Source organism: Sardina pilchardus, chromosome 8 (genome assembly GCF_963854185.1).
Source record: "Sardina pilchardus chromosome 8, fSarPil1.1, whole genome shotgun sequence".
Classification (NCBI taxonomy): Eukaryota; Metazoa; Chordata; class Actinopteri; order Clupeiformes; family Clupeidae; genus Sardina; species Sardina pilchardus.
The window spans coordinates 12,390,265-12,405,758 of record NC_085001.1 but is presented as its reverse complement, the minus strand read 5'-3'; positions in this window follow the sequence as shown (position 1 = coordinate 12,405,758).

Here is a 15,494-nt window from a genome sequence, read left to right as displayed (position 1 = left end):
TGGCAATTCCTATCAACTCTGTCCACAGTAGTCTATAGGCTACACAACATATAGGCCTACTACTGAAATGCCTTTTTAAAGATACTATTCAGCTATTTTAAACCTATTTGGGTCCAGCAAACTTCACATTCCGCCTGTCCGAGGCAGAGATGATGGAAAAAATATATCTGATGATGTTAATTAATCCATGTCAAGGCTAGAGGAATCATCTAAAGCAAGTCTGTACCACAGTGTCATCAATAAGGCAACAAGTGAGTTATACACCAGATTATTCAAAGGGTTAATACTCAAACATGATGAGACTCAGGCAGCAATGTAGCAGAGGGAAGAAGCATCCTCACCGGGCCTCAGCACTATAAGGGACACTACTCAATCACAGTCAATTTTAAACTGACTACATTTCTTGGACTTAACACATTTTGAATCAAGTTCCAAACTCTGTGGCCAAAACAGCAAGCATGTTGTTAACAAAACCTAGACAAAATCATGTAAATTCAGTTTGGGGATGGGGCAGGAGAATGCTTCTGAAACTCGACTCTGGGTGCCATGGAGGCACATGCACAGTAAGACAAGGCCTAAATCTGTGCATACACCTTCAAGGAAATACAACTGCTTTAAACGGACCAGTGGAGATAACAGCCGAGCAAACAGCAAGTTTAGGTGTTCAGCACCACAGCCACTGGACAGCGCAGTGCTCACAGCTGTCCAGGTTGGAGCTTGAGTGTATTCTATTTTATCAACAGCATGAGATGCCACTCTAGTCTTTTATGTTGTTACAGTAAACTAAATATCCTGGATAACAATATCTCTGTGGGCAAAAGGCATTTGGGGACATATTCTTTGGGAAACACTCTTTGACATTTGACCATTTTCTGACATTTATTTAGCACAATTTAGCATATAATGGACAGATTAATGATGAAATCTCTTGAAAATGTTTGCAGCATTGCTGCCAAAACCCACAGAGAGAGAGAGAGAGAGAGAGAGAGAGAGAGAAAGAGAGAGAGATGCAAAATGAAAAGGTAGTGCTCTGTACTTGTGTAACATGTTGAATATCACACAAACTGGGATAAGAACTGGCATTGTGTGTTTTCTTGTCTGAGACTGACGCTTAATTAATTTCTGATTTTACTGAAATGGCAGTTTGCACAAATGAATGCATTGTTACACAAACGACTCGTGATTTTTCCTGTGATTAACATTTTGGAATAATATTTGGAATGATTCAGCGTGAGCAACTGTAACATAGTAATAAGCATGTTATAATGTTGATTTCAGTTAATGTTAATCAGACCCAGAGCTCTCTGTGTACTAGGAGGGAGCAGAAAAATGTATATCATACTTTGATAGATGGTACAACATTTACAGTCTGACGTATATCCTGAGTACATCCTGCGTCTAGCCAAGGTAATCTCATTCCGTATAGTGTAAACCCAGATGCTACCACCATCAGCCTCAGAGACAGAAGACTTGCAAATGGACATCTGTACACTCTAGTTAGTCCGTGGATCTACAATTTAGTGGCGCACCTGCTGGTCAGTGGTCTGTAATTCATGCCGACTCTGCTGAGAGTGGTGAGTGCGGATAATCACTTTTTGTCTAAAAAAAGGCATAAATATCATTGTGTGTTGCCACTATACTGGGATCATCATGTCGGATGTCATCATAACTGGGAGTAAGGAAACAGAATATCAGTTTCTCCAAGAGTGTTATTGTGCATTTTACATTGTCGTGACTTGCATTGACCACTAGATGTCAGTTGAGTCCAAAGCTGAATCCAAATCAACTTGTGGGGAGAGCGCAAACACCGAGAGACTAGAAATTGAGACAGTCCTGTCAAATCAGTACCACAGTAAAGTCAACTGAAAAAAAAAGATGATCTTGCACATGCTCCTGACTGAGAAGGGGACGGATTACGTGTTCAGTTTTGTCGTTAAAATGACAGCATGAGTCTTGGTCAGCATTTGGACGTGTGTGTGTGTGTGTGTGTGTGTTCACTAAATCGCTGTGTGCTGTCCTTCTTCAGCTTCCCCCTCTCCTCTCTCTCTGTAACCCCCAGAATAAAGGGGTTTGATCCATGAGAGGATAAGGGATGCTGGATCATGGGGGTAGTGCAATATGGGGGTTAGGGGACCTGGGGCTTTTTTTGTGCTGGTTGACATGACCCTGTCACAGATGGCAAGGGGAGGGGGGTGGCAGGCCAGAGACTGGTTTCTATACCTCAGCTCCTCCAAAGGGGTGGATAATAAATGAATGCATCCTTTCAACAATGCCTCTACTGCTGCTGGTCCATCAGGCACTCTTTGAACATGTGCATGAGATCACACACGCACGCACGCACGCACGCACGCACGCACGCATGCACGCACACATGCACACACACACACACACACACACACACACACACATACACACACACACACACATGCACACATACATCCCTCTAAGATGTCTAAGAGGTTTACATGAATCCTCCTCCACTGCTCTTGATTTCAAAGCCACCATTTCAACTTATTTATTCACTATGAAGTGCACATCCATTCCTAAGTGTGTGTGTGCATATGCTCTTCTGGTCCACAGAGCATACAAACCCTCATAAAGAGCAATTATTTGTTGGTCTTTCTTTGTCGTGTGTATGTGTATAGTTACAGTCACTGTTACTGATTGTTCCGTCATTGATATTAAACAGTGAATGCAAAAAATCTATTGCAAAGCATGTTTAGGGACAAGCAGGTGCACACCAATCCCTCTCTCACTCCCACTTCTCTCTCTCTCTCTCTCTCTCACACACACACACACACACACACACACAGACAGCTTAGAGCTTTGCCCAGTCATTGGAGTGTTTTAGGCTGCTGTGGGGTGGGCTCTGTGTAGCGGAAAAGGTGCTGGGTCAGAGGGATTCTGGAGCTGGGCAGAGCAGAGGATGGAACAGAGAGAGAGAGAGAGAGAGAGAGAGAGAGAGAGAGAGAGAGAGAGAGAAAGAGAGAGAGAGAAAGAGAGAGAGAGAGAGGGGGAGGGAGAGAGAGTGAGAGAGAGTGCACCGAGTGCACCAGGGAACACAGTGATGCTCTCCTCATCTCATCTCATCTCTTCTCTCTCGTCTCTTCTCTGCCCTGAACATGTGCACACGAACATGTCAGCCAATCAGCAGTCAAGGAAACTAAAACTCCAGTTTTAAGGAGCAACATCACTCTTATGCTCAGTGAGGATGGGCAACACTCTTGATGTTGTTGTTGCTGTTAATTATTTTTTTGTACTGCATGAAGGAAATCAAACTTTGTCCACGAGACAGGAAAGCAAAAATATTAGTATCTTCGCCTGGTGTCTTCAAGGGCTTTACACATTTTGATTGATATAACTGATGTGTCAACATTGTTTCATGAATGTCCTTAGAAGTCAATCGAGTCTGATATTTGGTTACATTTGGGTTACTTTTTTGTCATTGTACATTTATTTTTTTCATATTGTGGACACTATCATTGCAATCGGTGTAAGTATAGTCAATAGGAATTCAAGAGGTAAATGTTTTGGTGACACACAACATAGCTAATTCCTTTTTGTCACTGATACAGCACATGTGGAGAACATTTATTATTCAAAGTTATGCAGCGGTGACTGTTACACAAAATAGCTCAAAACCTCAAAACATTCAGAACTGTTGATGGAAGCTTTGCATCAACAGAGGTGCTAAGCACATGTCTTTCCAAAGAGTAAAAATGCTAAATGAAATTAATTAATATTTAATCCACATAAGTCTGCAATCTTTATTGTGAAATATCCCCCGAATTAAGGCTAATCAAAGCCTAGTGCACTTAAGATTAAGTTTGGGATATTTTGAACAAGCACTTTTGCTGAAAGCCATTGTTGAGTGAAACTGAGACACTGTTGCATTTAGAAGATTCTTTAAGAAGATGTGTAACATGTTTGTCAATCAACAAATGAAGCAACAAAAGGGTAGAAAAAGTGGTTTATATCTAGAATGCTGGACATGTCTCTGAACAAAACAACACAAATCAGACAAAAGGAAAGCCCTTTCAACATAGTAGAATTAGTGTTTCTAGAAATTTGATGAATATTTTGGCACAAATAACTTGGCTGTTATTTCCCTATGCAGGTGTGTAAAAGACAGTGACAAAAACGTCCTTAGTGTGGAGACACCATTCACAGTATGTTTTTATATTACAAGTTAGTTTGTACAAGTTCAAATTAATAAATCATGTAAAATCCTGAATCACCTTGGGATTACTTGGGAAGGAAGACGGTACAACAACCTAATTGGCGAGGATGACATTGTCCCCAAATGTTTAAAAAGAATAAAAACAACCTTGACAGATTTCACATGTCAATGCAGTATTTATTAAGTATTTTTCTTTTAGACAGTAAGAGAGAGGGAGAGAGAGAGAGAGAGAGTATGTGTGTGTGTGAGAGAGAGAGGGATTCTTGGAACTAAACAAACATTTAATGGGATTAAAGAAAATAATTATTTCTTTTTATTAAAATGTTCATATAAATCTATTGTTACAAGTTACTGTTGCTAAGACTAACCTAAATATTCTAAAATGTCTTAAATATCGCTAAAATTCAAAGGCACACACAAAGTGTCACATTACATTACTACTTACTAAAGTCCCTCTAAAAGCCCAAACCATTGATAGATGTGGCCTTGACAGCACAAGTCTGTGGTTCAGCTTTGTTTTGAGCCTTGACTCAGCTGAGTAAAATACTTCCTGCAGTGATGATCTAACGAATTAATGAGTACATATTCCAAAAGATACACCTGAATGACTACAAAAATTCTGCTCAAATTATAACTGACTTGCAAATTGCATCGTAAATGTTTTCTGTACTAGTCATAATTGACTAACAAATTCTTCTGTAAATATCATTTTTTTCTCTCTTCACTGACCATAACTGTGTGACTACATGCAAATATTTCACACTGTTGACCACTCATCCACGGTGTCCTGCTTCACATCCACCTGTCAGGTATGTTGGCCCCGAGCTGCACCTCTTCAGGCAGCCCTGAGAGTCAGGTCACACTGCTCTGCGGTGCTAAGGATTGTCACACGTATCTGTTAGAGAGGGCTTTACTATGTGTCAGTGGGAGAGAGAGAGAGAGAGAGAGAGAGAGAGAAAAAAAAACAGCATGTGACCGAAGGAAAGGGAGTCATCTAGGATTTTCAGAGAGGTGTTGTCAGAACTGTGTCATTTGCTCACCGGTGGTTATGTGCTATTGTATCTGTACTCCATAACGCAGCTTACGGTGAGCGCAAGAGCATCATAAAGCGGCAGAATTGCACATTGAGAGAAAAGTTCCCAGCAACTTCCATCATGTGTATACCACTGGGGAGACAGTCAAGTGATAGTGATAGCCATGAATAGCTAGGGGTGCAGACTCTGGGCTTTGTGAGATTATTGTCTTTGTTAATAAATGTGGTTGAATTGAATTGAATTGAACTGAATTGAATTGAATTGATTGAAAGAGAGGAACCAGACAGAGTTGTTTGGATGCTGCTTCAAACAAAGGTGACTGCAGTCTGTTAAAGCGGAAAGTCGTCTCCTTACATATAAAACACTGAGAAAAATCTCTCAGGGGAACAGAGAGGACACATGATGTGAAGTTGGGTCATGTTTCAGTTCATTCCAGACCACTATAGGATGGCCAAACTCCAGACACTTGATAGCTTCCAGTGGCATTTGTGTATCATATGAAAGACATAAAGCTATAAACTCGCTATAAACTCTAAATCAATGTACACTTCATTTGCATCAACTTTTAAACCCTTTTTTTAATGACAGCTTTAAAACTCTATTGGTAGACATCATTACTGGCAATCATCATAAACAGATGTAGTTGGCTGTAAGACCTTCAAAAGGTCCCAAATGTTGCATTATTCTACATGTTATGATTTGCTTTATGGTTGAAGACTTGACACGCTATGACGTGAATCATGTAGATTCAGTTAGCATTTCAATGCCTTTCTTACAGGCTTTTGCATGGTGTCCCAGTGTTTTTGTGAATACCTGTCAGGTCTGAAATGGGACTTCTCCAAATCCTGTTTGCTTGACAATATGTGGTGGCCCCTGAATTATATATGATGGATATCCCTGATGCTTTCAGTCTTTATGTCCTTTTATACGGCCTTCCTTGGTGGCAAGATGGCTTAAGAGCACGCTCTTGTTTTTCATCTCTCTCTCTCTCTCTCTCTCTCTCTCTCTCTCTGTCTGTCATTGTCACCCTCTTTCTGCTGTAGTATTTGAGGAGATGAGATCTTTTTGGAGCTTCTCTGCGCATTAGGGTTCTCAGTCGGTGCTTCCATTAAAAACAAAGTCCAACTCTGAGCAGGGTGAGGGGATTCCATCCCCAAGTGGACCTCTTCCACCCGCCTGAAGAGCATCTGCTTCTCTCCCTTGTTTTCCAAGTTCTAACCTGGAATTCCAGGATTGTTTGAACAGGGCCCTCTCGTCATGGAGATGCATTTCGCTCTGGGCCATTGCCCTTTGACACGCCGTGCATTAGGTATGCGATTTGTAGTCTCAAAGGGCTGGAATTCCTCTGAAGTCAAACCTGTATACTTACACACACTGTAGACCAGGGGGGCACTAAGGGGCCAACTGCAGGGCCTTGGAAAACAACATACTCTCTCCTTCTGACACACAGGGATGGACACTTAAAACACCACATTTACAACAGAGCAGCCTAACTAACCCCTCAGCACCCTTCTCTCGTCTGATATAGGAGACACTAGCAGCGAGCCCAATGCATGCTAAATTAGCAAGAACAGAAGAAAAGAAGATTTGAAAAAAGAACTGTGAGAAAGTAATAAAGAGGGAGGATGTCTGGACATGTGGAAACTTGGATCTATAAATGTATTGATGATATGACATGATTATTCTTGTTTTAAGACCTGTTTGATTGACTATCCTAAAGGACTGTGAAAAACTATAAGTTGTGTTATACAGTGTTTGAATTGTTTTGATGATCATAGTTTTTACTTGATCAGGATATTTTGGATTACTGAATGGCTGAAAGATGTTTTGTGAGAACTGTTACAATCACTGGTTGAAGTGTTTCTAAGTAATGTATATTTTTTTAACAACATTGGATCTTTGGTTAGAGTCATAAGGACACACATTGATTAACTGATGCAAAACATAATTGAAATGTTTTGTTTATTATGTATTTCTGAATTCAAAAATCCCTGGTAAACATAGGGTCAGATGTTCATAACAACCTAAACATCAACCAAAACAATGATGGGAGCATGAAACATTATCTGAAACAAACATCCGAATATCCATTTGGTTTGTCTTAATTGTCACTGCCAAAGCACAATCATACTAATCATTTTAAAATTCAAAACAAAGGTAGGCATGGACAGAAACATAAATAGGGAATTATTTCCATCTCAAAATCTGTATCATCCCCTTCTTTAGGTTAAATGCCAATGAGATGTGACCTCTGTCTTAAACTTCACCTTGTTACTCACTGTACTGCTGTTATATTCTTTATGACAAAAGTTAAAACTTTTTATTTCTTTTGCATGTGTTTCAAACAAGCTTCCAAATGTTTCAGATGATCTGTTGAACTTGAATCAAATGATAGCTACTTGGTTTTGGAAATTGTATCCTTTTGGAGACAATGCTACAGCCTAAAGATATTAGATATAGTCCAGAAGAACTATTTGTCAGAAATGTAAACAAAATGTGTCCTACCTGAGTATCAATATTTTGGAAAATGCATAGTAAACTTCAGCATGATCAACCTAGTATAATTTGACATTTTCCATTTTTTTAAAGACATTAAAAGGTATCCCACAAATGCCTTTATGAAAATAGAGACAGAGACCCTGGCTTCTTAAAGTACTTTAAGTATACCAACGAATTTTACCCTCAGATCTAAACACAATCACAAAGTTTTTTTAGAAAAATTCGTTCAAAATAAATCGGAATAATTTAATGAGGTCAGCCATTAAACAATTCTTGTGAAGTTTAGATTGAACATTCAATATCATCGTTCGAAAGAAATGAGATTCTGGATTAAAGCGCGGATGTTTTTCAATGTAATTTATTAGGTGAGTTTGGAAAAAAAAATAAAAAAGGATCACAACGTCTCCCACACAAGACGAATCAGCTGAGTGATGAAGTATAGGCTACGTTGTAAACTTCCGCTTTAAATCGTTCAATGATTCGTCATCACGGGCTCGCGCCTATTTCCTTCCAAACATGTGAACGATTGTAAATTGGATTCAAGTCCAACAAACTAACGAAAAGGCAATGACCGAATTCCTAACAGTATTTCAGGCAAATAGAGTCTCATCCCAAAACTGGAGAACCGTCCAAAACAGACACGCCTCTTTTCAATCTCTACCGTGCCAAACGGGGCGTCTGGATTAGTTTATTCCTGGTGTAAAATGTGTTAATCCATCCATTTAAAGAGTATTCACAAATATACATTTTAATGTTGCAATGGCATTATTGTTATATTCTAACATGTGTTTTTTGAAGTCTAAAACCAGATTTCTTTTTTTAAACTAACCTAATCCAAATGTTAAAAATAGCCTAATACTAATTCAAAGCACAATAATGTAAAGTGTATTCTCAGACATGTTATTAAATCTGACACCTTGCTTATAAATTAACTTATTAACTTAAGAACTGCATTCTTCCCCTAATTGAAAATGTATTTTTCACACAGTGTGGTCCATCGATGAAAGAGAGTCATTTTGTCCTTACATCAAACATGTGGTGTGGTTTAGCATAGATATTCCTGCAAATGTGGGTTTCAGGTTTTACCTTGATTTCTGTCAAAGTAATTGGGCGCATTGTCATAGCAGTTCTCTGGTTGTTATGAAGTCCCCTTTGGAGAGATATATGTTGCTGGAGTTCAGGTATGCGCTTTAGCTCTGTACAGCACTATATAATACTGCAAAGAGCACAACTCAATGGCGCCGCAGAACCCTTGGGAAACATGAGCCTGCCAGAGTCAAGCCTGACATCTGGGAATTCTGTGGAAGTTGACCTGAATAGGTCAAAGGTTACACAGGGGTCCAACAGTTTCCTCTTTTAGTGGCAGTAGCCATGATGGAAAAATTTGGCTGAGTGCTGCTTGTTGAAAATTTGAAATTTTGCCAACATAAATTACACCCATATATTTCATAAATTCAAGTAAGTGGTAAAATAACATTCCTTGCTGTAACTGACATGTGAAAGTTCAATACAGAGACAAACATATTAATTCAAAAGGAAAAGAATGTGTCTCAATACCGATAGCGAATCAGAAAACAACACAACAGAGATCACCAAAATGATGAATTACAACAAAACAACATAAATATACACTAACGAATTCAATGACGGACATTTATACTTACATGACCAGATACATTAACTGTTCACTTAGTGTTACAATTTACTGACTGAAGTTATCTTCATGAAATCGGGTGAAGGCTACACTTTGATCACATTTTCTGAAGCAAAGTCTTATAGGGTGACATTTTGTCTTTTTGGGTGATGTTTGCATCAAGTGATATCATTTTGTGTTGCAACAGTTTCCAACAAACACATTATGCTTCTGAGTTAGACCAAAGGTCAGGACTCTCCAAACAAAACCTAAAAGAGCATCCAAAAATAAGTGAGTGTGTGTGTGGTGTGTGTGTGAGTGTGAGTGTGCAATGGTCAGTGGTATACATTTGATGTGTCCTCATGCACGTGCATGTGGCTGGACACTGGCGCACTCTTCACAAACACCTCTTGTCTGGTGATAACTGCTCACAGCACATGCAAGGGAGACTCCATGCCACCCACCCAGCTGGAATGCAGTGCATGCAATTAGTGGCGATTGCAGGCGGAGCTGGGGGCTGGGGCTGGGGGCTGGGAGCTGGGGGCTGGAGCTGGGGGCTGGAGCTGGGGGCTGGGAGCTGGGGGCTGGGGGCTGGGGGCTGGGGGGCCAGAGAAGAAGCTGGAACTGGGGGTTGGGGACTGAGATGGAGGCCTGTGAGGTGCCTCTGGAGTCAGAAGGGAGAGGGTCCTGCACTGAAAAGAGTGGGGGTAGGGTGGTGTGTGCTTGAGTGTGAATGTATGTTTGTGTGTGTGTGTGTGTGTGTGAGTGTGTGTGTGTGTGTGTGTGTGTGTGTGTGTGTGTGTGTGTGTGTGTGTGGTGGTAAAGGGGGGAGGGGGAACTCTGATTCAACAAAAAGGAGAAAATGAGAACAGACTGGCAGTTCCACACCTCCCACCAACAAGTAATCCTTGGTTCCTTCCCTCACAGTCATCAATACCCATCAATGAAAACTGGCCTCCAGATCTCCTTTTGGGATGACGAGAGAGGGGGAGGGAGCCGAGGGGAAACCCAACAAAGGTAATCTAGGGGAAGGGGAAGGGAAGGGAAAAGGAACTGGTTGTCTGAAACAGGGTGGGTTTTGAAACACAATTAAAAATGTATTAAAATTACAAAGATACCAAATCAGTTTAATTGAATTACAACCAAAGAACAAACCCCCCCCCCCCATCTTTTTTTCTTCTTTTTTCAAATTCCAGCAAACTAATAAAGGCACCAAATTTTGCATGAGACAATAAAAATGTACATGTGTAAGATTACTGTAAGTCAGTAAATATTTCCTGGGACATCTGCCCTCATGCTTTATTAAGATCTGGTTACTGACAATGAAATGCTATGTATGACACTATTGAGTTCATATTTTATAATATGTTCACTCAATTTGCATGATCTTAAATTAACATATCTTGATATGAAAATAAAAAAGTAAAACAATAGACACGTTGGACATATGGTGACATGTTTTGATAATTTGTAGTTTCTTAACTCTGTGTGTGAACATTAACAGCATCTAAATTACAACATATTTGTTTGAATATACCCAGTGATTGAGCTATGCTGAGAATGTTATTATAGATCATTCATTAAAGCTAAGATCTTTCAAACCTTATACTTGGGGCAAGTACAAGTATACTCTGAAGGACTACTCTCCAGGTTAGGAAAGGAAATTATAAAGGCCCTCCTTTAGTGTGCAATTAACTACAACTCAAATGCAATTAACTACAACTCAAATGGTAAGAGTAGTGTGTGAGGGCTGGGGGCCACATGGGTTGACCCCACACACTGAAGGTGTGCCAGTGGCCACGTCACGTGACTGTAGATGGGTGGAGATTCGGAAAAGGGAAAAACTCCATTGATCTACAACAGCGCCTGCTGCCAAAGGCTAAATGGTTGCTTGCTGGAATGTTTTTGACAGAATATCGGTGACTACAGAACACTGTTGGATATGAACTGATAGACTGGGATATGGGGGCTACTGAATCCGTGTGCTTGCGTTACGTGTCAGAAATGTGTCTGCGTCAAAGTGACACAGAACTTCTGAGCTCTATATTGCCTACACGGGAACTCACTAAAGCTGCGTTTAGATGCAGAAAGGGAAGTGGAAAATGGAATTTGAGTATGGCCCATTCACACCCTTTTTCATAGCTGATATAAGTACTGGCTCTTCAATTGAGCTTGCATGGGGGGCTTTCAGCATGAGGAAAAAACATTTATCAATATCGATACTGCTGTTCCATGTCCCACATTATGCGTAATTGCGCACGTTTCTTACATGCCGAAATAACCAAGTTTTTATACTATAAATGGTACAATCACTCACACCGGATTTATATTATTTTTTTGTAAAGGATCTAGATTTATTTTAACCCAAGTAATCCTAAAATGAATTAGGCTACGTCATGGCGGCTCCATGCACAAATCTCGTAACTAAACTAAAAACTTGAAGCCTCTCAAATCAGACAACTTATCTAACTCATAGCTACACCAGAGCTCCAGGTCTATACCTCCGAGCCCATTTGATGAAGTTATTTTTTTGTGGTATCGGTAGCCTACAGGTTACACAGCTGATAATAGCCTTCAAACACATGTAAGATCTCATGTCACTCATGTGGGGATGTAGTCCCCCCCGCAACACACACACACACACACACACACACACACACACACACACACACACACACACACACACACACATACACACACCAGAGAGAGAGAGAGAGAGAGAGAGAAAGAAGAGCTCTGTTCGTCACAACAAACAACACGGTATCTCCCTCATTTTCGCTCAATTCATCCAGCTAGCTTATATGTCAGAAGAGAAGAGAGTTAAAGAAGAGACATGAGACAAGACGAGAAGGGAACATATGTCAGCGCGAGAGGGTATCCTCGGTGCTTTCGTTGCATATTAAGTTTACGCTCTGCTTTGGATCAAACACTCTCTGCCGATTAGCTGCACAATCAGGTCCCCGCCGCAAACGGGGAGAGGATGGTGGCGAAAGGCGGGTTCTTTTCCGCTGGACAATGCCATTATTTGAGCTCCATTGGCCAGGAATGCTGAATTTCACAGGCCGCTGCCCTCCTCCAGGCGTCAACCAGAGCTTCTCCAGGCTCCCCCTTTCCACCATGCTTCTTATTGAGAAATGCGGTCCATAGCCTAGGCTACATTTACCTATGCAATTGCAAAGGCGTTCGGCCCTGTCTCACATACTCATGGAAAAAAATACCAGGTTTCCTTATAGTCCACTGACCAGATGTATGAGAGAGCAGTAACAAAATACTTTTTGTACCTCATATTTTCATTTCATATGGACGGTCTTAACGAGTAGGCCTAATCAGAAGATTTTAGAAGACAACCTATGAGTTCTTTGAGTTAGAGTATATAGACTACTTAAATATAAGAGAGTGCAACACGGTATAAGGTGCTGAAGTATTTAGTTTTCTCCCCAGAACTTTGGAATTTATTGTGAATATTAAAGTAAACAAAATCTTAAAATCTCTGTGCGTACTTTGGTTACGCCGTTAATATTAGAATTTGCGCACTGTCGAACGTCATTTAAAAATATTAGTCTGTGGTCTCCATTTTGCGCGCAAAAGATACATTACTAGAAATTTGTGAATGGAAGGGTTGTATATGAGTGCTCATTGTTAAACTAAAAGTATATTGTGACGCTCCTTGGTATGTGACCAATCATGAACGTGATAAGATAGTTAAATACCTCAAAGTTCAACCAATGATTCGTCAAGCGGCAAAGACTAGCGCAGAAAAGGACCAATCGGAGAAATGCATGCAAATAAGGAATTTGCTTCTGCAAGAGCTGAATGTCAACTAGTCAAAGATGGAGTCTGGAACTAGGAGGCCGCCAAGCTGAACTACACTTTTATTATAAAATCGCTACGAAGACAGAATGTGTTTTCTCTGGGACAGCACAAACAAAGGCTGGATAAATGTGGCGAGACAAGCGAGACACATCCTCGGCGCTAGGCAATCGCCCCAACTTTTCTTTTTGTCGTTTTTTCTGCTTTCAAGGATTGTCCCTCCCTTGGCCAGGTACCATTCATGAAATTTGGGGGTCCTCTCTCCATTTGTGAGTAGCATCCGGGTGATTGGGTGGAAATGGCGGGAGCTGAAGGCTAAATAAGGCAGTTGACTGAGGTATGGAGAAAAAGGTAATTGTCTAAGGTACAGTTTTCGGTGTTGGGGGCAGACTGGTCAGAGGGAGGCGTTACATTCGCCCCTCAGACAGTGGTTCCCGCAGAACATCGAACTGAAAACCCTGGAGATGGACTATCATCTTATTACTGTGGTGCGAACCTTGGGAGTTGTTTTCATGGCAAGACGTCATATGACTTAGGATATAGTCTAAATTGACTAGTTTTACATGCTTGAGTCTCTCGTGCGTGCATACTTGGATATGTGTGTGTGTGTGTGTTTGTGTGTGTGCGCGCGCGCGCTCTCTCTCTCTCCCTCGCGCTGTGTGTGTGTGTGTGTGTGTGTGTGTGTGTGTGTGTGTGTGTGTGTGTGTGTGAGAGAGTGTGTGTGAAAGAGACAGAGATTAAGTGTGTGAGTGTGAAAGAGAGTAGCCAATCTTCCTTAAACTGGCACACTTCTAAATCTCACCAAATTGGCATTTCTGGAATTAAACCATATCGTTTAATCAAACTTGAAACGAGCACGTTGTATAGTTTTAAATGGAAGGTCTCATGGTAGGCTACTGCATAATGAATTGTTTCAGAGCAAATATGCATTCTCTTGAGGCCCATCGTCACAGTTGTGGGTGATCTATGTTTAAATAGAAGTCGGGGAATGATTTAGACGGGTAATTAAATCTGCGATATCTGTGCCACTGTACTTCTGTAGATGTTTGTGAGATCCACGAGTTAATACGAACAGGCAAAATGCAGTAACTTAATGACACTCTGCCGAACAGTTTCTTGTTAGTTTGCAACTTTAAAGAATAGAGGAACTCTGATAGTGACTGACTCAAATTTTAAATGACATAGATATGTTAAACATTGAAAATAACATCCCTGTCAAGCCTCCGCCCCCTCAGTCTGTCTCCCAGCGAGGAGCGGGGTTTCAAATTGCCACTTTGGCAGAAGGGACAGGAATAGTGTGTATTAAATGATGAGGGTTTCGGTATAGGCAACTATGGCGGAATTTGCTCTTTGCCCTATATACTTTTTTCCTCCTCCGACGTCTCGTTTGGGGAAGGCTCGCTGCTTACGAAACTAATACACCATTACTATATTCAAAACAAATCCAAGTGTTTTATATTTTTCAGCTCTAGCATTCGTCGCATTGTCATAATTTAAATAGCGTATCTTTTTTTTTAATTTGATTTGACAGGTCTGCAAGCAGCTTTTTAAAAAAGAGTAATTGAAACACGTAGCCTAGACTTCGTAGTAGCACGAAATCTTTGCATATGTTGTACTGCAAAATGGAAATTAATAAACTGGTCTGAAAATCTTCAGCACTGGTGTGATCCAAGTTCAGTGATTAGGACAATATTCGGATGAAAGAGTGTTTTATTTTTCCCAACCTTTTCTTCCTATATCCTATTGCTATTGCTGAACTGTTTGGTTAGGCATACTGTAGCCTACGTTGCAATATGGTTACGACTTCCTGGCGCATCGCCTATCGCCTATAATTTAGTTTAGTCACTGATCCAAAATAATGATGCTGTTTTTTCTATTGGCCTATAGCAGCCTGCTTTGTGATGTTGTCCATGGCCCTTTTTCTGTTGTACTACTGTGAAATCAGTTGAGCAGTGCAATATTAAAAGGGCATTGGCTAACAGTAATCTACTCCCACACAGGTACACTTCTCTTCTAAATATTTATGGACATCGCTATTTTCATAATGTGTATTGTTTTTCATAGTGTTGTTTGATTGTTGTAGCCTATGTAGCATAGCCTAGGCCTACTCTATCTTCGCAGCACCTGGGCCCACTTGCAGATCAGGATTTCACCATCTGTTATGTTGTTTCAAGTTATAGCATTTCCTTGGACATTTTGTAACTCAAATGTAGTTAGTATTTTAAATGGCACAGAACAGTGTTAAACCAAACGTAAATACAGCCCGATAGGCCTACTATCAATGCTAGCCTAATAGAGGAGTGACATCCAGTGCTAACATCAAACATTTGAATACAGC